General features: G+C 33.1%; 1 protein-coding gene across 2 annotated transcripts in view; it reads left to right on the forward strand.

Annotated features, from left to right (window-relative positions):
* The first annotated feature begins 2,520 nt into the window (after window positions 1–2,520).
* Window positions 2,521–21,757, forward strand: part of LOC142977301 (dopamine D2-like receptor) — a 226,195-nt gene continuing 206,958 nt past the window's right edge. For both annotated transcript variants that reach the window (XM_076121118.1, XM_076121119.1), the window contains exon 1: window positions 2,521–2,630. The gene's annotated coding sequence lies outside the window, so the exon portion shown is untranslated. The remainder of the gene's footprint in view (window positions 2,631–21,757) is intronic.

Raw genomic sequence — 21,757 nt, forward strand, 5'->3', positions numbered from 1 at the left:
AGCAAGTTCCTCTCGTAATAAAATTATAAAGTATCAAATTCCTTAATAATTCAGACATGAGTCCATATTATTGTTAGTATCAAGACAGTAACTATAGTTAGTACTATTAGGTACTTTGTGGTAGGTAGGTACTGTAAAGTTTTATAGTTTTTAAATGAATTTGAACTTAGCTTTCCTCATCTGTAGGTAATGAAAAAAATGACATTCCCTCGTCCTTCTTTTTCGACGAACATCCATCAAATGAGCTATGCTTTAAACCTGCCATTCTATTTTAAACGTTTTTATAATAATATTACTCATTAAACTTCTAATAAACGCACGCACGAGCTCTACGCGTGAGCGTCGACACTCGACTCTCGGAGTAGCGCCGACGCCACGCGAATTTGTTGGCACTTTTCGCTGTAGGTACGGCCGAGTGACGGGGGCCTGCTATTATGTCGAGATTTTTTTCCATTTTACAGTATTTCTGATTTCAAATCGAAACTGAAACATTATAATCAAAACCTGTAAAACAATTTTCTACAGTAGATACCATCGACTAGCGAGCATTTGACATTTAAAATTACTTGAGATAATAATTTCGACGAAATCCACTAGAGGTCACTGATCACTTTTTTCAAACAATATTTGTCGATAATCTATAGTAGTAGGAAATTGCCTTATATATCGGTAATTTCACTGTTAAACAATATCATATTTTACAATTTTGTACAGCAATAACAAGCTAATTACCAAATTAATTAAACGTTTTTTAATAAACATTTTCTCTCGACAGGCATCCTCATACGTTATTGGATCCTCAAAAATTGGGTCACCACTCGCACGTGGGCACAATATATTCATATAACATATGCTTTCAGCGTCGCCAATAAACAAGCCAACCAATAACAATGCACCTACGAACTTTTGTATGTAAATTAAATATTTTTGCAAATTATTGGAACATTTTTCGGTGTTCAGGTATTTTTATTAACTTTGTAGTAGAAATATCAGGCTGCGTGAACGAAGCGCTCAATACCGCGATTGTCTACAGTTGGTACTTGTCGAGTATAGAAAGTTTGACAGTTAAAATGCACTGCCGAAGTAGACGCTGATTAGATTTTCATATATTTTTTTTTTACTTTATACTGTATAACTGTCTAGATATCTAACTATGCGACTTGCGGAAGTTTATTTAACCATTACTGTCCCAATGCTGGGTAAAGATCTCCTCCCAAACAAGGAAGGAGTTAGGCTTTTAGTCCAACACGCTGGCAAGTGCGAGTTGGGGAAATTCTAATTGAAAAAACACTATAAGAAACATGGTATGCAAGGGTACGAGATGTTTTAGACAGGAGTCGAATCCGATTTCTCCTTACGTAATCAGTCGCATGCTTTCTGAACTACAAAATTAATTCTATAATTATTTACTTTATATAAAGCCAAAATTCCAACTCTACCATTAATAATAATCATCTTAATTGACTTCAAAGCTCCCGTTTATAAAACGCGAGTCATTACACGACTAAATTAATATTGCGTTAATTAATACGTTTATGTGACGTCATCGCAGATTAATAATATCATTCTGAAATATTTACATAGTGGCTTATTACTGTGGATTTCAAAACAGATCATACTAATGCTGGTAATATTATAAATGAGAAAGTTTGTATGAATGATAAAGTATGGATGGATGTATGTTTGTTACTCTTTGAAGAAAAAACTACTGAACGAATTTTAATGATTATACATCCTGGGATAGTTTAAAGCCTAGATTGACACAAAGTACACTTTTACCATGATAAATCTTTTCACGCGAGCGAAGTCGCGGGCAAAAGTTAGTTTTTTACGAAATTAGTTTGATATTCTACTGAACTCAGGACTCATCAAACGGTTAACGATATGGGTGCAAAATTTAGCGTAGATATTTAATATAATATACTCAAAAATATTAAGTTGATCTACGGTTAATACCGTAAAAGACATAAACAAGAAAGTCCCAATGAAAATAAAAAAGTTCGCGATAACGTGTCACTGTGTGATATCAATACCTCCTCGTGCATTCCAATCTTATCTAAATAGATCTAACTGTTTAGATAGATAATACTATAATGAACATACAATTTTATTCTACTGCGTCAGGTTTTTGGTATTAGTTCCTAATATGTATTGGTAAAAGCCTTTATTTTAACTAGTACTGAAATCGCTGATATTTCACAATGTATTTATTTTTAAAAATTGTTAAAAGCTACTCGAAATCGTAAGTCGATATTTCGCTCATCATAATTGGAATCAAACAATGTAACTTTGCCAAAACAATGTTTTTAAAAACACAAAAATCTTTAAAACCTCTCCCAGACTAATAACGGTGAAAGCAAAAAATAAAACTACCAGAAAATATTTTATTAAAACAACCAATCATTGTACAATTTACTCAAAAACTACGGTCTATTTACTTTTAATATGAAAATGTGTGTGTGCAAGCGTAGAGGGCGCAGTTGTGTGTGTGCGGTACAGCCTTCAGTCGGCTACAGCTTTCGTTGCGATAGGGCGCGCCGCCCAACGACCGTGCTTCAAAAGTTCGAGTGAATGTTCGAAGTTCGTAGTTTTGTGAGTGATTGTGTGTGAGTTTGTGTGTGTATATAAGGGTATGTATTTTGAATTTATATATTTAAAATATATTTTTTGGGGGTGAAAAGTTTTTGTGCTTTATAAAAGGTTGAAATTGAGGTTGTTTGCTTTGTTGATTAGAAATATAGTGATAAATTAGAAAATGTTTGACGAACAATTGTGAAATTATAGTTTTCATTAAATAAAGGACGTATAAAAATTGAGTTATTACAGAGAAACTTACAAAATATATGTGTTCATCGTAGGTATTAAAAAAACTAAAAAATAAAACTGTAAATTGAAAATGAGACGTTACAAAAATAGTTAGGAATGAAATAATATACTAGTAATACCTATTACTATTTACCACAATATTATATAGAAATTTTACTTGTTGCTATACAAAATTTAGTAGGTAAAGCTTAGATTAACACGCCCTAAAGTATTACGTATCTCAAGGATCTAACGATGATACTTTACGCTTGGTTTCAAATATAGTGGCAGCTTTGTGGATATTAAAAGGCCTTAAGTAAGATAATCTTCAGTATAATCTAATTAAAAACCTAATGGTTTAGAAATTTAGGTCTATTTCTGCCTTATCACATGTATAACTTTATTTGAGCTATTTGACAAACTCTGTATACATTATGTGCAATCAAAATTAACTCTCAAAAAGATTACTAGCACTGAAAAATTTAGCTAGTATTGTCTGTAGGTATTTAGTATCGTATTTAATTAGAACATTTCATTCTGAAATTACTTCAGGATTCTATCTAGGCAATAGACGTTTTTATGCTTCAGAAAAACTATCAAACTATGAATATAGTTACCAAGTTATTGTATTCTGAAAACTACACTCTACGTTTCATCTAGTAAGAGTGCAATCAATGATTGGCTGAAAGCTTGAATGAAATTCAGTATTAGCATAGTCTAGATTTTTGGGTCAGGGTGAGCATATTTTTGGAACCTATGTTTATTCAAGAACTACTTATTCACTAAAAGTATTACTTGTCTGAACTGTTAAGTAAATTAATATTGAAAGGTTTTTTGATCTTGTTAAGCGATGTAGTGAAATGAAGATCCAGAATGAGAGTCCAGTCACTCAAAATGTCGATTAAGCAATAGTAATTGTACATTAACGGACAAGATTATCCACTATAGCCCTGGCTAGATTAAGTGGCTATCTGAGTATAATATGGGTGGCATATATTTTATAAATACTTTGACCTCCACACTTTGAGTGTCAACCCGAGTATTTTATACAGGAGGACCACTTATACTAAAAAAAGAAAATTCGTTTATGAGAAAAGCTTTTGAGTATGGGTTTTATTCTGACCTATTTCTATATCTAAATTATTTTTTTTATTACTTTAACTTTTGTATAGGCAATTTACATGTAATATCAAGCCTGGTATACGCAAAGGTTTAGGCAGAGGTGTGTGAAATACGTTTAGCCTTTAACGATGTTACTCCCATATAACAGCCGAGCATACAGCCTTTTACTGTGCACGGTATCAAACTCTAAGCTGCTTCAGAAAACGATTGTAATTTAAATTAGAAAATACCAATAGTACTTTGTCGAACCCAAGACCTCAGGACTGATCCTATAGTAGGTAGGTAGGTACTTAGTGTATTCGACTGCTGACAGTTGAATACACTACCGACTGTGCCATAGAGGCATAGAGTCTTTTTGGAGTTAATATAAACAGCGGTTATGTTTGTAGATAATATTAGTATGATAAAATAATACACACGTTTATCTAAGCCATTTGACAGCTTAATGCCAGTGAAAGCGTTCGGCTACCGTGTAATCTGGGCTTGGGATAAATCACATAGAATTTGTTACTCCGTACCTGTGAAATATTACAACCGGTGGAGAAATATGTGTTTGATAATAACTGACAATGGCTGCAGATAGTCGAGATGTGGGGTACAAATTGGGGTTGAATTTTGGCTTGTGATGAGTGTAATTTGGGGGTTTTGTATGTGCTCAATCGTCAGTTTCTGTGAGGCAGAAATTGCCTATAAATTTATTTTTAGGAAGAAATACGTAAGCTAAAAGTAACTCAGTTTTTCTGTTTGTAAATTTCATTGCGTCTATTGTAGTTTTGATGATCCCAAATGTGGAGACCAAAATGAGGGGCACATTTTAAAAGTAATGAAATAGTTTTAGATATATATTAGTTTTTTTAAGATGTTCATATAAAAATCCAAATGATTGTAATCACATTTTTTTTAAGTCACAAAAACATTAATTTTCTTCGATTCTAAAGGAGAACTGTTGTATTTCTATGCAATTAAATATTTATTGTGAATTTGTGACCAGTCCACCACAAATTTGGCACATCAGCCCCTTCAGCTTTTTAACCCTTACACGTGTAGCAATTTTTTACAACCCTAATATTTTTCATCAAAATGAATATAATTTGTTTGGTGAATTTTCGTCCGAGAGAAATATGTTTTGACCGCGAGAAAGGCTTTTCTCAAACAATTTTTGAATTCATATATTTTAACAGCTTTATTAATGCTAGAATAATGTTGTACTTTGTGTGGATTTTTTATATAAGCTTGGTAATTTGTTTTTAAAATAATGCAGTCTATTTACTTAAATACGGAGTTGACCCGTTGAGATAATATTTTTTCTTAGAATAAAAATATTGTTATGCTGCTGTATTTATCATTATAACATGCTTATAATTTTTCATTATCTGGGTTGTGTTGCAAGTATTTTCCAAGAATAATAATAATTGTTGAGATGCGTTACCTTGCTTAGCGTTAAAATAATAGTAGTAATAGTTTTTCGAAAAAAGCACATTTTCGTCATCACGTGCACTTTCAACCCATTGCTCGACCTTCCTCTCTTCACGCGTTTTGTTTTCAAATAGAAAACGTAAACCTTATAGCACTAACCCCGACCTAGAAATGACCTAAAACCCAAAGACACTGAAACTTCAAGGTCATCCATTATTATAATTACTATTGATTTCGAATTCGTGTAAAACAATCATAATTTTCTATAACAATAAAACACAGATTCAACCTCAAGTTTAGTTTAAAATTGGTTTAAATAATAATTCCGTTTTGGAATTAGTTTGGAAGGGTTGTAATAGGGCAAGTTGGGGTTTAACAACGACACTGAAACTAGTAATGTTTCTATGATAAGGGGTATTTAAGGAATTGAAGGATGGGGTTGGATTTAGTTTGTGCCTTTGGTTTTACTTGCGATATTTTCTAAAATATTTATATACTACTTACTATTTAATATACTGTTATATGTTTTAAGTAGGATAGATATTATGTACATAATAATATATGATATGTGAACCAGAGTTCAGGAATTGTAACTGACGTCATCTTAATCATCCGAAATTGATGAATACGGGCCCATGAATTAATGAATATGTTTTATATAATGTTTCTTCACTGGTCAAAATTACTTACTAAGTCTTCATTTATATCTCAAATTCAAAACATAGACTAAGTAGATTTGCTTTCACTGCAGTCAAATTCGTAACAGGGTAATATCCGCTTAAAAGTATCAAACTTTTGATACTCCGGAAAATGTATGAGACGGTTATGATTTTACTTCCTACAGTTCCTACTACAGTTTCCTGAAAAGAAATATAAAATATTTTAATGTATAACTTAGTTACCGTATCTAAGCAATACTCATAAATATAATAATGTAAAATCACGCCTTTTTCTTTGAGGGTAGGTAGAGACTAAAGAACGGCACTTTATAAAGTCCCTACCTGGGATAAGTAAATAAAATGTTTGAAAATACAAACTCGAGGCGCCCGTAGCCAGTTGCGCTCACCGGTGAGTAAACGATCTATAGGTAAAGCAAACCTTGGTGTGGTCATTCCATAGATGGGTGACCGCACAGTGGCATTTGAACTAAGCGTCGTAGTGCTTCGGAGGGCACGTAAATAGTCGGTCCCGGTGGTTTTCAATTAAGATAATAGTCGTCAAGCCACGTCGAAGGCCTTCGGGCAGCTTGGATACAAAGTAATACTATTCTGCCTAAGAATGGTACAGGCATGTTTTACCAATTTAGATACAAAAACAGTTGCACAAAATAACATGTTTTGGTTATAACAATAACTCGTGTTATATTATCTCAGCGAGACAAATATTTTCCATGAGGATGAAGCCCTTGAGAAAACAGTGCGACCCTGCTACAATAATAGTACAATCAATTATACTGATATTTTTGTGAGAGGGGGGATGCATACGAATGTGTAATACGTATCAGTGAGGACATAATAATGGGTTTAGAGGGTTTACAAAACTTTTATAATGTATCAATAGATTGCATCTAGTAGCTTTAAAAGGAATTTGCAATTTTTGCAATTTATTCCTCAGCTGTACTCAATCTACACCTTAAAAGCATAAACGATTGACATTGATCATACTTTTACGGCAAGAATTTTTAGAACTGCATGAATTGAAGGCAAGCTTAAAACTAGTTAAGTCCTAAGAGAGCTGTTCACAGCAAAATTTTGACAAAATAGTAATCTTCCAAACAGTAACTCAGCTTCTAAATACAAGCCTGTTTAAAGTGAAGAACATATTATTTTCTAATATATAATGCTCTGTCTGCGTCGATCAACTGAATTCCTCCAAATAAGTAATCAATTTCTTAAAAAAATATTATCTTTTAATACCAAGATTTCTTTAATAAATATGTGTTTCATATTTCCTTAAAGGAGTTCATAATTATCTACGTTGTTATTTAACTTGAATGTCGCGGAAATTCTTTGACTAATTCCTGAATATTTCACCGTTTTCCTGTTTGTTACGTAAATCTAACAAGGTACTTTATTTTGAGGGTACTTCAACATTTTGCGTTTGTATTTTTGTTTTTTTCGCGTTAGGCTCTTGTATTGGTAAAGGCTGACAGTTTTTGGTAGAAAAAAATGTTAAAACATTTCCATTATGTAAATATAACATACTTTTTCATTGCCAAAAATATAAAAATATTTGACGAAGACAACGAGAAAAAATCTTTTTAAATTGATGAATCGTTTGAAATAGTATAAGTATACGACTTTAAATTGATACTCATGTGACTAAGAAGCTTATTATACTATTAATTAAATAGTAACATTATAATCCTGAATTTCTTCACAACACCTAGATAAGACACGATAACTATCGTGTCTTTCAAACATAGATAATTGAAAATATTCAAAACTTCCTATTATATTATGTACTTCTCACCTCAAATTCAATGAAATCTCGACCACAATTCTCAAATAATAAAGCACAATTTCATTCGTAGGTACGAAATGGAAGTTCTATGTTTTACGCATAGCGAATGTTTGTCCGTATTTACATGAAACCAGTGAACCAAATAATTCGAATAAATTTCATGAATACACAACACCATTATGGATTATTAGGCTGTAGTGTATTGCGGGACAAAATTGTTCGGCTAGCTTTATAGATGTCGTGTTTTGGCTAAACATGACAAGAGAAATGTGGTCGGTAAAGCGGATATCATAAATTCTATTCGATCTATTCTCATTTATGTTAACTTGTGTTGGAGTTAAAAGTGTGCAGCATAAGCTTAGTCACTTTACTTTTATTATTTAGAGAACTAAGTTTAATACTCTTATAAAAAAAAATGCAGTTTATTCATACGTTGTTTATTGTTTGAACTTAACATCCATCAATAAGTTTCAAAAACTATATCCTTAAAATGAGTTAGAGATCAACAGAACGAGCTTTTAATAAATATCATAATAATATAGGGTTACTATGTTTGAACAATCAATTTAGGGTTTCATAGATTAGATTCGTTTCGTTCACAACTTTGTTTTTTCTATAAGAAAGGTTTCAAAATCTCTATGTAGTATTTTTTACTATGTACTGTGGAAAACTGTGACACCTTTTTTGATAACCAAAGCACACAATACTAAACTACATATTAATTCCAATGTCACAATTTATTAAAAAATATTTATAGAAAAGTTTGAAAGGATTCAATATACTTATGGGGAAAAGGCGTGAATATTTTGTGTGTGTGTATGTATAATAATACAAATGGAATAGTCTTTACTGTCACTAGTCTAGGGAATTTGACAAATTGTTATTTTGTACCTAAAAGACGTATTCACTGTTTACAAACATGACTTATGAAAACACTTTCTTTAGAAAATGATTTGCAAAGAACTGAAACTGTTAGAGCTTTTCAATCTTTTGATATATTAGTAATACTGAGAGTGGTCTGAGTGTTCAACTTTGAGTACCTCTTACGAGTGGAGTTTTAAAATATGTTTTATGTCTTAATTTTTCTTGGAATACTACATTTAAAGAAAAGACTTAAGAATCAATGTATTGAAATGGATAAAAAATATGAGGATTGTTCTTGATTTGTGAAGTTTAGTCAGCATTTTGAATGGGACGACGAAATGTGAAAATAAATATCATGGCTTAAATATTTTTGATAGCATTTTTGAGGAATTATTTTAAATATGGTCCGAAAAAAGAGTCTATTGTACTGTTTCACTGCGTCTGAATAAGCTTACATCGTTTATTTTAGGATTAGGTTCGATAAATATAATGTTACTGATTTTTTATGAGATATAAGAATAATGTTTCTTATATGTCATAAAAAATCAATAATGATCCTGTATTAAAGGCCTTATAAATAAAAAAACAGTGATTTCCCCAAAACAAAACAAAAACACAAAGCACCCACTGTCACTCACTGAACAGAAACCAATATTTTCCGCAAGCCTGTTTAATAAAAAACGGAAGAGGAAAATAAATTATCGTCGCCATTTTTTTCGGCCGCCATTGTACGAATAAAATATAAAGATATCTGTATCGCGAAATAATGTATCTCTTGATAAATATTTGTTATATATTACTTGGTAAATGTATTAGTTTTTTGGGGAAAAGTTTATGAGTATATGAAAATAACAAGTAATTGATATCGTTTAGAGCAGTAATTCCCAAACTGTCGATATAGTATCTGATAGTCACAGCTATTATGAACGGAGATCCATGGCGTTTATGCATAATTTAATTACTCTATATCTAAATACTAGCTGACCCGCGCAACTTCGCTTGCGTCACATAAGAGAGAATGCGTCATAATTTTCCCCGTTTTTGTAACATTTCTCGTTGCTACTCCGCTCCTATTGGCCGTAGCGTGATGATATATAGCCTAAAGCCTTCCTCAATATATGGGCTATCTAACACTGAAAGAATTTTTCAAATCGGATCAGTAGTTCCTGAGATTAGCGCGTTCAAACAAACAAACAAACAAACAAACTAACTCTTTAGCTTTATAATATTAGTATAGATTTCAATATTTAAAGGAAAGGAACTTACTCATTAGGTGATTATTAAATTATAACAAAGTTAACGATTCTATAAACAGTAAATAGCCTTAGAGTCAGGCACACCAACAATTTGTAGTCCGTGGTAAATTATGATAAATGGTTTTAAATATAAATGTTTAGATCCACAGTCTTAGGAACACAATATTGTTGAGAAACAACCTGAAACTAGTTAGAAGTAGTTCTTTGCTCGTGTAATGAATCCTGTTACGAAGGGCTCTAAAAGTACTTGTACACATTATACACAGGTTTCTCAAAGTAGTTGAAGTACCTTAATTGCCTTTTGTAATAAAAATATTCCAGTAGTTATGGTTTCATGTTTACCATCTCATTTTATCAAAGTGCACAACTCAAGGTTTATTATAGAAGTTTGCTAGTCAAAAAATCTTTTTTAATATAATCGAAAAAAATTTAACTGCTTCTATTGTGTGGATGGTAGTGTAAATAACTGCTGATCGCAAGGAATCGAGTTCTATTACTGCTATGGCCTAACTTGGATACAAGAAAAAATATTATTTTTCAAGTAACAATGTTTTAAGACCTCACCTCTCCCTCTTTCCGGGAGGAGATCCTTGCCTAGCAGTGGGACATTAATGGGTTAAGTTTATTTCTTTACATTCTTCCCATAGTGGTATGTAGAGACCAGAGAACGCCACTTGATACAATCCTTACAAACTTCCTTTGTTTCATTCACATTCAATTTATTTACTAGAATAATATTTTACCCATCAGTTACTCTATCTTACTCAGTGTATTGAATAGAGTCCCTTACAACTATTTCAAGAAGTTTAACAAATAACTATCTACATCAAAGAACGGCTTGAAACTTAAAGTTTGCGATTATTTCGTTACTATTGATAACGATATCTTTAACAAACTTACTCAACAAATAAAACATAGACTATTTGTATCTTAACTTTGATCTCTTTATTAAATTACGTTAGTCGATTATGCAGTATGGTATATTGTAGTTCGTGTATTAATTTATTTTTCTATCAATTGAATATGTTGTTAGCTTTCAAAACTAAACGACAGAACAAAAATAGATTACAGGGTTAGGACTAAATTAGTAAAAAAAAATGGTTAAATGACAATAATAATCATTTAGTCTAAAATGCTGTTAATACTAAACATATACTAACAGCTTTGGAACTACAAGTCTGATTGAAAAAAAAATCTGTTTTCTAATTTAAAGCAACTGCTCGAATGAAATAATATTTACGTTCAAAGCCAACATACTCGTAATAGCAGATTTTTTTCTTCAAACGAAAATACACGACTTAACGCTCTATTCATTAAAATACAAATTCTATACAAGCCGAAATAAATTGTCAGGATAGAATTTCTACCTTTCAGATAACATTTATTAGTAAAATTACAACTTTGACACACCTCTCCTTTGGCAAATAAATTAAAAAACACTGAATCTATAAAAAGTTGAAGTAGAAATAAAGGTGGAGGTTAGGCTTGGGACTCACTAGTCGCACGGGATTCTTAGGCATCCCTACATGTTTACAAATATACTGCACTGCAAACACACTGATTGTAACTATGCTGTGATAGTCGTAATAAAGACGAAATGTCCTGCTACAATATGCAAAAAACACTCTGCTTGCAAGAAACACGGAGGCTGTCAATGTCAGCATTTTCTTGATGCAAAAATTTACTGAAAAAAATCTGGTAGATGCTGACACGTCTCAGTCGTGCGTAGGCTTATCACCGCTTAGTTTAAGATTTTATAGGTGATATCATGGATCGGCTGAGATGCGGAGTATCCAATTGGAGGTATCGCGTCCTGGTCACTTTATGGTGACTGTTGAAGGAACACCGTCAGGTTTTTAGTCGGTATGCCCAAATTTAAAACCCGGAACGCCTAGCTGGTGGGAGAGGCCGACAGACCCCCGCTTCCTCCCTGGAGCGGGACATGCTGTAATGCATTTTGCTGACGAAAAAAAGAACAAAAGGTGTTATCATGGATAATATTGGGTCCATCCCGTAGTTCCGTTGAGTTGTCTCGGCACTATTTTTACCAAGTTGTCACGTAGTGGGACATCTGACACAGTTTAGGTACCAGTTGTCCCGTTGCAGAAATCATGGGGTAATAGGACTGGATCATCCAGTGTGGCAGGACAACTCAATGGGACTAGTTAGTAGTTAGTAGTAGACCCATGCAATTTTGGTGTATTGTATACTAATCCATAATTTAAAAATCTCTTGGCCTGCCACACCGCTAGTGAGCACCCGGCCTTATATCTTCATCAACGGTCGGCGTTGCGTGTAATTTGGATTTTCAGAAAAAGCACCTTTTTTCTTAATTTATGGAATTTCGTAGAAAATATTCCCTGTGTACTAATATTATGATAATAATGTAATTATTGGTATAATTGAGTTTCTTCGTTAAAAGCTTAGGTCAGAAATAAATTAAAAAATATAAAAACAGTGTTAGCTTTTTTGAAGTATTTTTTAATAGACCTTAACTGATTGTGTAAAATATATTAACTTTAGTAATTAATAATATCCAAATTTTTTTACCGACCCGGATATCGAACTGAAGCACATGTTTGGCAGACACACACGCTACCAAGGCAGCAGTAGAAAAGGTACACTTAAAATAACATTCATACATTAAACTATTATAATTAATTTCATACATTAAACTATTATAAAATATTTAAACAATCCAACTATGACTCTAATCTAATTATCCGGGAAATAGTTTCAAACACAATAACGGAACCGTAGCGAAAATTATAATCACTGGTATTTAAACTTTAATATATGAAACTAACTACTAATTGGCTGCGAGACTTAAAGCTCGTAGCACACATCATCGCTATAATCGGGCCATTTGAAACGTGGAAACTAACCCCCGGTTTCTGAGGTACATTAAGAGGTAGTTTATCTATTCTATACTGTCAAAACTCATCTAAAAAAACGCATTGAATAGATAAACTACCGCTAAATGTACACAGAAACTGGGGGTAGGTCATGTAATTTTATCGTAGTCTCTCGCTCGCATCTACACATTCCTATGATTCTTTTGATTATGACGTAGTATGCACGTTTGTAACGGCCTGAGTAAGGTATAGTATTGTCGTTCCTTACACTGATTACATTGGGTTAATGTCTAATTCATTTAAGGTCAGTTACAGCTCACACATCGACTTGACATCTATAACACGCTTATGATTCAATAACTGCTAGTTGATGCCTGACGGCCGACGAAGCTTGATAATTCTGTTACAATTACGGACAGGTGATTTGCTACTAAGATATCTAGCAAGACATATAAACACAAAATAGAAAATTGGTTAACGCCTCGGGTAGTATGTGTTAAGTAATTAATAAAATCATGATGATACTTTTATATATTTAACTTACTCTGTTGTGCGGTTGGTGTAATCACCTGCTGATCGTGAGGCCTCGGGTTCGGTACCTGGATAGGGCAAAGTGCTATTAGTCATTCCTAATTAATTTTTGAATATTTTTTAATAGTAACCCGCAGATTAGTAAAGTGGTGAGTTTATGGCCATAGGCTCACCACACGCATGGAACTAACATTGATTTACTCTAAACATGGGTTTTATAGTCCTCCACGGACACGTCTGTTTATAAAAGGCGTGGCATTATGCAACTATGTACATAAGTACATAAAGTATACAAAAAAACCTATAAGTTTGAGGTTCGATTTGATATGTGTGCTACAAGCCCGAAACTCATTTAATAAGTTTTAAATGTTAATATAACTGAAATGTCGAGGTGAACGACATTATCTGAGAGTACGGACTGAAATATAACATGTTATGTACCCGGAGGACTTTTATATCATTGTACTATGTAATTATAATGTGGAAATAAATACAGTGACTTTTTGTAACAATATTATTTCGGTAGTGTAAGTTGAAAGTCGGCCTCGTTAATTGTCAATTATTACCACAGATGTTAAGTAATATTAAAGGCATGTTAAAAACCTTCGCAGGGCTTGAACTAGTATGACATTAGGTAATTCAATAGCCATACCATAAATTGCAAAGTTAGGCGTTAATAAATTTATTATAAGACAAGATTTAGTGTGATAATGTCTATGACGAAGTTTAGTACTCTCTATGGGTAAACCAAAATAAGTGTTTTTAAGTACAATTTGAAATATGAACCTCTAAATTCTGATTCGATGGCACTAGTATCTATAAGCAGCCTCAATAAGAGTACAATACACATCATCCTCAAAACTAACACAATACCCATCCAATTTTTCGCATACATCTAAAACCCTTTCCTTTACACGAGTGAAAATCAATAACCCCATGATAATTTTTCATAAACCACAATAGACAATAGCTTGAATACATCAATCACTTAACCCATCCCCCCTCTTTTGTAGGGGGTTCAACCCTTATCGATGACACGGCGGGTTTTGATGCGCTTTGTCAAATTGTTTTGAGAGATGTAAAGGTTTTTATGAGTGAAGGGAAGAGTTATGCGTTTTGTGACTCTCGTTCGACAACACATAGTAAAACAATTTATTTACACGCGTTGAATCGATTTTTGAGTTTCAAAAGCAATACCAGTTGATACACATTAATTTTGGTTTGATATTAATATTTATATTCATTTGCCACTATTTGCTATATATGTGTATATATTTTTTTGATTTATTTATCAATTCAACAGAGAATAACAACAATTACTAATTTATAATAGCTACAAAAAACAACTAAGGTTTAAACCTGTTTTATTCTGAGTCTATCTATAAACTTAACATATCAAGTACAAAGTCTTATTTGATTAGTTTTTTAACGTATATCTTTGATATTATAGGCATATTTCAAGTTGTAACAGAGTAGAAGTGTTTACCCGCTGCTAATATTTTTTTTATCTAACAAATCGGTGTTTTTAGGTGACACACAAGCTTAGTACTTGCCATGTTAACGCTTTTTACAAAGGCCTTTCTAAGAAACTCAATGTCAAGATAATCGTATTCGATCGGATATTCTTATTTTCTTTACCTTTTCAATCCTTTGGTTCTCAGTTAAACAAACTTTTACACACGTTTACGCTCAGAAACTAAGTTAATGTGGTTATAAGCGCCTTTTTATACCTGTTGCTAAGTAGTCTTTATGTAGTCGCTTATATGGGATTAGGTAGTTTCAAAATCTACCAAGCAATTGGTAAATAGTTTGTCCTAGAATGTTATCGCTGCCTACCCCACTTGATTTTTAGTTACTTCTAATTTATGAACACTTTATTGATAATAAATTAAATGAATACTCGTTCCTACTTGCCATGTCTGAAATAATTTTAATGAAGGAAACACCTGTCCTGAATCAATCCAGCAGCGCAACTATCTTCATTCTGTGCAATTAAGTACCGAGATTTTGACATAAAAAAGGTCTCAAAAATAAGTTCCTAAGGCTCGCTAGGGGTTGATCACATTATTGTACAATAAGTAACAATTATTGGTAGCTAGTCGATTGTCGATAGTCGATAGGAAATTGCAGTACTATGCTTTAAATTGTTTTAGTGTTTTTTGTGTGAAATAGTAGCAAAGTTCCATCAACTATCACAAAATTTTACGTTTACTATATTAACAGTAAGAGTAAAATTTATACTCCAGGTAGTTTATACATTGTGTACGAATGCACCCCAATAAAACACTGACTACTTTGTCCTCAGTAATAAAATAACTTTATTTGTACAAAGGGGATGAAATTTTAAACGTTCGCGGAGGTAGAATCGTTTCTGTTTGAAAGCTCAACCAGAAAATACGTAGTAATAAGTTTATGTACCGAATTCACTTTGTAAAGTTATGATGTAATTTAAAATGTGGGCTGACAATGTAGTAGCTCAAATAGTTGCTTCGCAAAAATGACTGTATGAAATGTTTGAAACTTCAGTAGTGCTATTTTCTACTGTCGCGTCGGTACAATCCACTAGCGACCGTTTGACGTTTCAAATCAAAAAGTAGTTAGTGCGGAATCCGCTAGAGGGGTAAAAGTTTTCGTATGAAAGTTGACTTATGTTTATTATTGTCTTTTGTTTATTTATTACAGCAGACTGTTTTCATTACATCTGTTTATTGTTTAACCAGTGTTTTGATTACGAGCTAAAAGCTGGTAATAAAAACGGTACAAAATAGGTTTCCTTGAAAAACACAACTTTCTTTCAAGAACAAACCTATTCTTGTGGAAACAACGGACAAAAATAACAAATTTTAATAATTTGAATCATCACAGGAGATCATAATCCATACAGAATTACTAGGCTTTGAACCGCCACTAATAATTAAGTACAAACCGCGTCAAAGCGACATATCCAACAAACTTGTAACATCATATTCATCAATTATTCCTTTTGCCATTGATCTGCGTAGCAATTACAAATAAACGTAAGCATGAAAGAAGATTTGAACTGAAATATCCGTAGTGATTAAATTTTGTGTAAAAATATTTAGGTAATGCATGATTGTGAGCAGTGACAGCCGTGTGGTTTAAGTTGGCACCTCCCACGCTGGTAGTCGCAGGCTCGAATCCGAGGCAACACACCAATTACCAATTACTTTCCGAAGTTATGTGTGTATTAGAAATAATTATCACTTGCTCTAACGGTGAAGGAAAATATCGTGAGGAATCCTTGCATGCCGAAAAAATGTTTAATACATTTATTGAGGGCATGCAAAGTCCCCAACCCGCACTAGGCCAGCGTGGTGGACTTAAGGGCTAACCCCTCCCCTTTATTGGGGAGGACACCCTTGCCCTGCAGTGGGACAGTAAAGGGTAAAAAAAAGAAAAGAAAAAGTCTTTATATCCAATATTTGTTTTATAGTCCTAGGGATTCAAGCGTAATGTCTAATGAGGGATTTGCCTTTAAAAAACAAACGGCAACTTTTCCTTCACTTACTATTACGAACTATTTTACTAAAACATTGCCTTTTACCTCACCACGTTTTAATCCAAACAAAGCAGTGAACTTTATAAAACCTCAGCTATAAGTTAAAGTAACAACGCGTTAAAACTAGCTCTTAGTTCTCATAAATAACTAGATATTCTCCGAGATAAGTGCAGCTTGAGATACAGATCTTTGTGTATGACTCATGAGTTTGTAAAGTTGAGAAAGTGATAGGAAAGATTACGAGTATACGGAGTTATGTGGAAGTGTGGATTATTTTTGTGTATTTATGTATTTAGGGAAAATATAAGTTTAATTACCTTAAAGTTAAAGAAAATTAAGGCAATGACGGTTTCAGGGATATTTTCTCTTTTTAGTATTGTTAAGTTAACTGTACATAAAAATGATGCTGATAATTTCACTTAGTAAAAAAAAGGCTTTCCGGTTTCTCCTACATTAAAAACAACACCTCAATAGACTAATCTAAGTTACTTCCAAAACGCAATGTAACCGTATAACTATTTACAAAATAGTTATTTATGTAGGAACACGATTTTCATCGAAGAAACCATAAAGTTAATAAAAAAACACGTGTGTATGCTATTTCAAGTACTAGCTCAGCATCCAGCACCATTATTCTCTACCACTATCGACTACCGACAACCGGCTAGATCGAAAAAAAGTTGTATGACAATTGGTTCAGCGCCTCTAGCGGGCGTTGTAGAAACTATTTTGGCAGTAGCATTTAAAAATGTCAATCTCTCGATATTCGATGGTTCCTATAGTAGAAAATTGTGCTACAGATATCTACGAACCTATGCAATAAATCTACGTAAGCACAAACACGTACCCAACGCAATCAAATTGTAATTCTATAAACCACATTTCAGTGCTGATAGGTATTGGGTGGTTGGACTGAGTTAGTCGGTTCATAGCGTTACACGTTAATACGTAGGTTTCTGTTCATGTTTAGTCTATCGGTAAATTGTAGTTGATAGAAATATTGTTGATACGATTAAAATTATTACATTTTGTGTTGTGTGTGTTTGTGAAATATAAGGTTTTGTGATTTGAAAATTGCTGAAGTGTTTACTAACTGCGATACTTCCAACTAAAACATTTGCCAGTAGAAGTGAACTGTGAAAAAAATCCATCTTATGAAAAACATAATAAGCGTTTCCAAATCTAAAAACTATTTCTGATATGATTGTGAGGTAAATAATATTTACGAATTTTATTTAAAAAAAACAAAGGTTCTGCGCCGAAACAATATCGAATATTTTTATAATTAAGAGATTTTTTTTAATAGTGACATTAAAATTAATATTTTATTATTATGAACATATCATCTTAAATTTACTGTACGTATAGTCACAACAAATATTAACGACAGAATAGATGTTTCGATGCTTCTATTTTAAAACATAACTGAAAATATCACATTACACACAATATATATTAAGCCCATATCTGCACAAACGATCACACAACTACCATTTCACATTTTAGTATAACAAGATAATTTTTTAGTACTCAATGTAGTGACAACGTGGGTCATTACAGCTCAGTGCGTTATGTTCGACGCATTTGTGCGCAGCGATGTGTGGTGTATCATTAAACACTGCCTAATACACCGTAGTGCATGATGTAAAGATTAATATTGCAATAGAGTTACAAGGTCTAGTAAAATTTAATTGCTGCGAAAAGAATACGCAATGACAAAAAAGGTACTTCGTCTTTTTGATATGAAAATGGTCGTTAATATGCATTCCGACTGCAGATACGATATGACTGTTAAACTGGTAAACCGATTTTGATGAAATTTGGCATTGAGGTAGAAGGAAACCTGGTCTTAAACTAGCTTTTTGTAAAATTGTTGAACGTGGAGCCACGTAAGCAAGCTTACTTTAGACAATACAGTGATTACATTTTTTTACCCGCTTTTCCAATGGAATTTAGAAACGATGAACCAGCTTTAATTACGCCACAAGGATTTAATCACTCACTCTCTTCATAAAACATCCGGATTTTAATACAAAATGTCCTATATATAAAATATTACCTACTTTACAAATATAAATCACATTAATTGAATAAATATACGACAGTAGCTATGAGCGCTGAGCACGGCGCCTGACCGCGAATGCATTAGCGGCACAAACACTGTTCCGTAACATAAAGCTTGTTGTACTCGTAATAGCGAACATAAATAACTGATAATTTCGTACAAGTTCGCTTTAGTATGAAAGATTAATTATATATCTAAGTATCGATTCGATTATATTATATAAGAAATATATAATATATATTTCCTTGCTCTTCTCATAAGACTCTACCCCCTTTCCGAGCTAGTGGTGGATTCGGTAATTGTAACGACTATCATAATTGTCAATATTTGACTTAAATGAATAAATTAAGTATCTGATTTTGATTTTGATTTTGTGTACCTTCTCCAAAAGCTGTTGTTTTCAATTTTCATCCTAATCAATTTAGTAATTAATTAAAAACAGCCGCGCGGATCGACCTCTGAGGTTAAATTACGCTTGCCGAGGTTGTTTTGTGGATGGGTGACCATCTTATACATATCTAGTGCCTCCATGTTTCGGAAGGCACCTTAAATTGTGGGTCCCGGGCTGTAATTTTCAAAGATCTTTGACATTCGTTAACTGCAGTCAGAAGCTTGAAAGTCTGACAACCAACAAGTTTGTGTTTTTCCAGGTTACAGATTAGCTAAGTGCTGAAAATTCAATTCATTGTTTTTGTGAGAGGAACAACCCTCCTTATATTATTATTTCGGCAAGTAGTACTGTTGGCAGTGTGTGCAAACGCATTACAGAATCAGTTCAATGAATTCCCAATGTAATGTGTTTGTTGGTTTGTCTGTGGTTGCACGTGACCGCGTACATCCGAAACATACATTTAATTCCCTCTTGTTATTCCGGCTTAATGTATTGGCTTCCATTCGGTCGTATCCAGTAATAACTTGTGATTAAGATTTATTATTGAAATGGATTGGGAATTTGTGATTTTGTGAATTTAGTTTCTATTGTATTAATAAAATAATAGAAGGAGTAACATTTTCAGTGTCTGTTATCGGAGTGGTTCTTTGCTTAGTCCCAGGTTCGACTTCCGAGTTGTGTAACGTTTTGTTAGGTTTTTATGATTTATGTAAGAACATTTTGAATAGCAGACTAAGGTTTGTAAATGCCACGGTATATGCTAATTTGATCTTTCTCTGCCAGAGATAAAAATTCGCCAGCCATGAAAAGTGTATTTTTACACCTCCCTAACTCTTTTAGTTGTAACTGGCGTTTAAAATTCACTATTTACTTTCATCCTAAAAATTCAATCTGAAGGCACACATTTTCTGTGTAAGCTACGTCAAATTCCATCGGGCGGCTTGAATAACTTTATCGCTAGGTTGAACACTAACCGATAAGAACGTTAGTATCAAAATAGTTATTAAATATGTATTAAAAACCAAAACTAATTTTGAGAGGAAACAAGCAAACTAATAACAAAAAGAAAAGGGCAAACCAGTTAACACATATTTAACCTAACAAGCCTTGTAATAAAACACAGTCTCGCAACTAAATAGCTAATTCACGCAACTAAAGCGCTATGTGTCAGAACATTTGGTCAAAAGCGTGGTTATGCGAGCTAATTGGCTTTATACCTGACACGGTAGCTAACTGTCGACCACAAATGCGTTACAAAGCACCCGAATATGCTTTGAAGGCTCAATAATTGTTAACTATTTCAACGATTAGGCCTGATTGTAAGTTATTTTGTATTTTGACTACTAAATACAGTAGCGTGATTTTTTATAGTCGGGATTATCGAATATCGAGAGATTGATATTTGAAATGTGCTGCCAAAATAGTTTCTACGGCTCCCGCGAGAGGCGCTAATCAGATTTTCATACACAATTTCTCGATATCTTGCCGATAGATAGTAGTAGAATCACGCGTCAAACTCACGGGACTCAATAGTATTTACTTACTCAATTAATAATTTAGAAACAAGAAACACTATTGCTCGAATCGAACATAAGACTTCTACTCACAATACAACACTATTGCCTTAATCACAAAGACTTTCTATCTCTTCCTGACTATTATTTCCAAATAGTGCTGCGGTCAGCATTCCTTATACTTTCCACTTCTCCTCACCTTTGACGTCGTCTTCCTCAACATAACATGCCATTTACAACTCAATTGCATGAAAAAACGGGAAACACTATTGCTCGAATCGAACCTAAGACTTTCTACACACTATACGATACTATTGCTCTATAGACTCTATCTCTTCCTGACTATTATTTCCACACAGTGCTGGGGTCAGCCTTCCTTGGGTATACTCTCCACTTCGCCCTACCTTTGACGTCGTCTTCCTCAACATAACATGCCAATTACAACTCAATTAAATTAAAACCATGGTAATTAGATCATTTAAATATTGACACTATATTCTGTTAATATTAAAAGCATATTTGTAAAATGGCCGGTGCCCATTAAAAACATATCACCGGCATAATCAATCAACGCCGAACTGATTGATGTTCCGCGAGAAATCAAACTAAAACTTTAAAACGTTTTCATACAAATTGTTTGGAAATATTATCTAGGTTTCGCAGTGACTTCGCCTGTCTCTTCATTGTCTATAATTACTGTAATAAAATAATATTCTTCAAATTAATTATCTAACCCTGGAAGAGACCAACATTTAAGGATTGTCCGTTTTAAAAAGATTGATTCTTATGTGTAGAATTTGAAGAATTTATTAAAGCTGTTTTTTTCTTACCCTAGTTACCAAAAACAAGATTCACTATCCCGATTGTTTCATTTACTTGAACTTTCAAAACATTATTTACGTTACGTATTAACATGTGAATACTTCAAGAGGCTTAGATTTTTCTGCCAATGGGT

The sequence above is a fragment of the Anticarsia gemmatalis genome, chromosome 12 (genome assembly GCF_050436995.1).
Source record: "Anticarsia gemmatalis isolate Benzon Research Colony breed Stoneville strain chromosome 12, ilAntGemm2 primary, whole genome shotgun sequence".
Lineage (NCBI taxonomy): Eukaryota > Metazoa > Arthropoda > Insecta > Lepidoptera > Erebidae > Anticarsia > Anticarsia gemmatalis.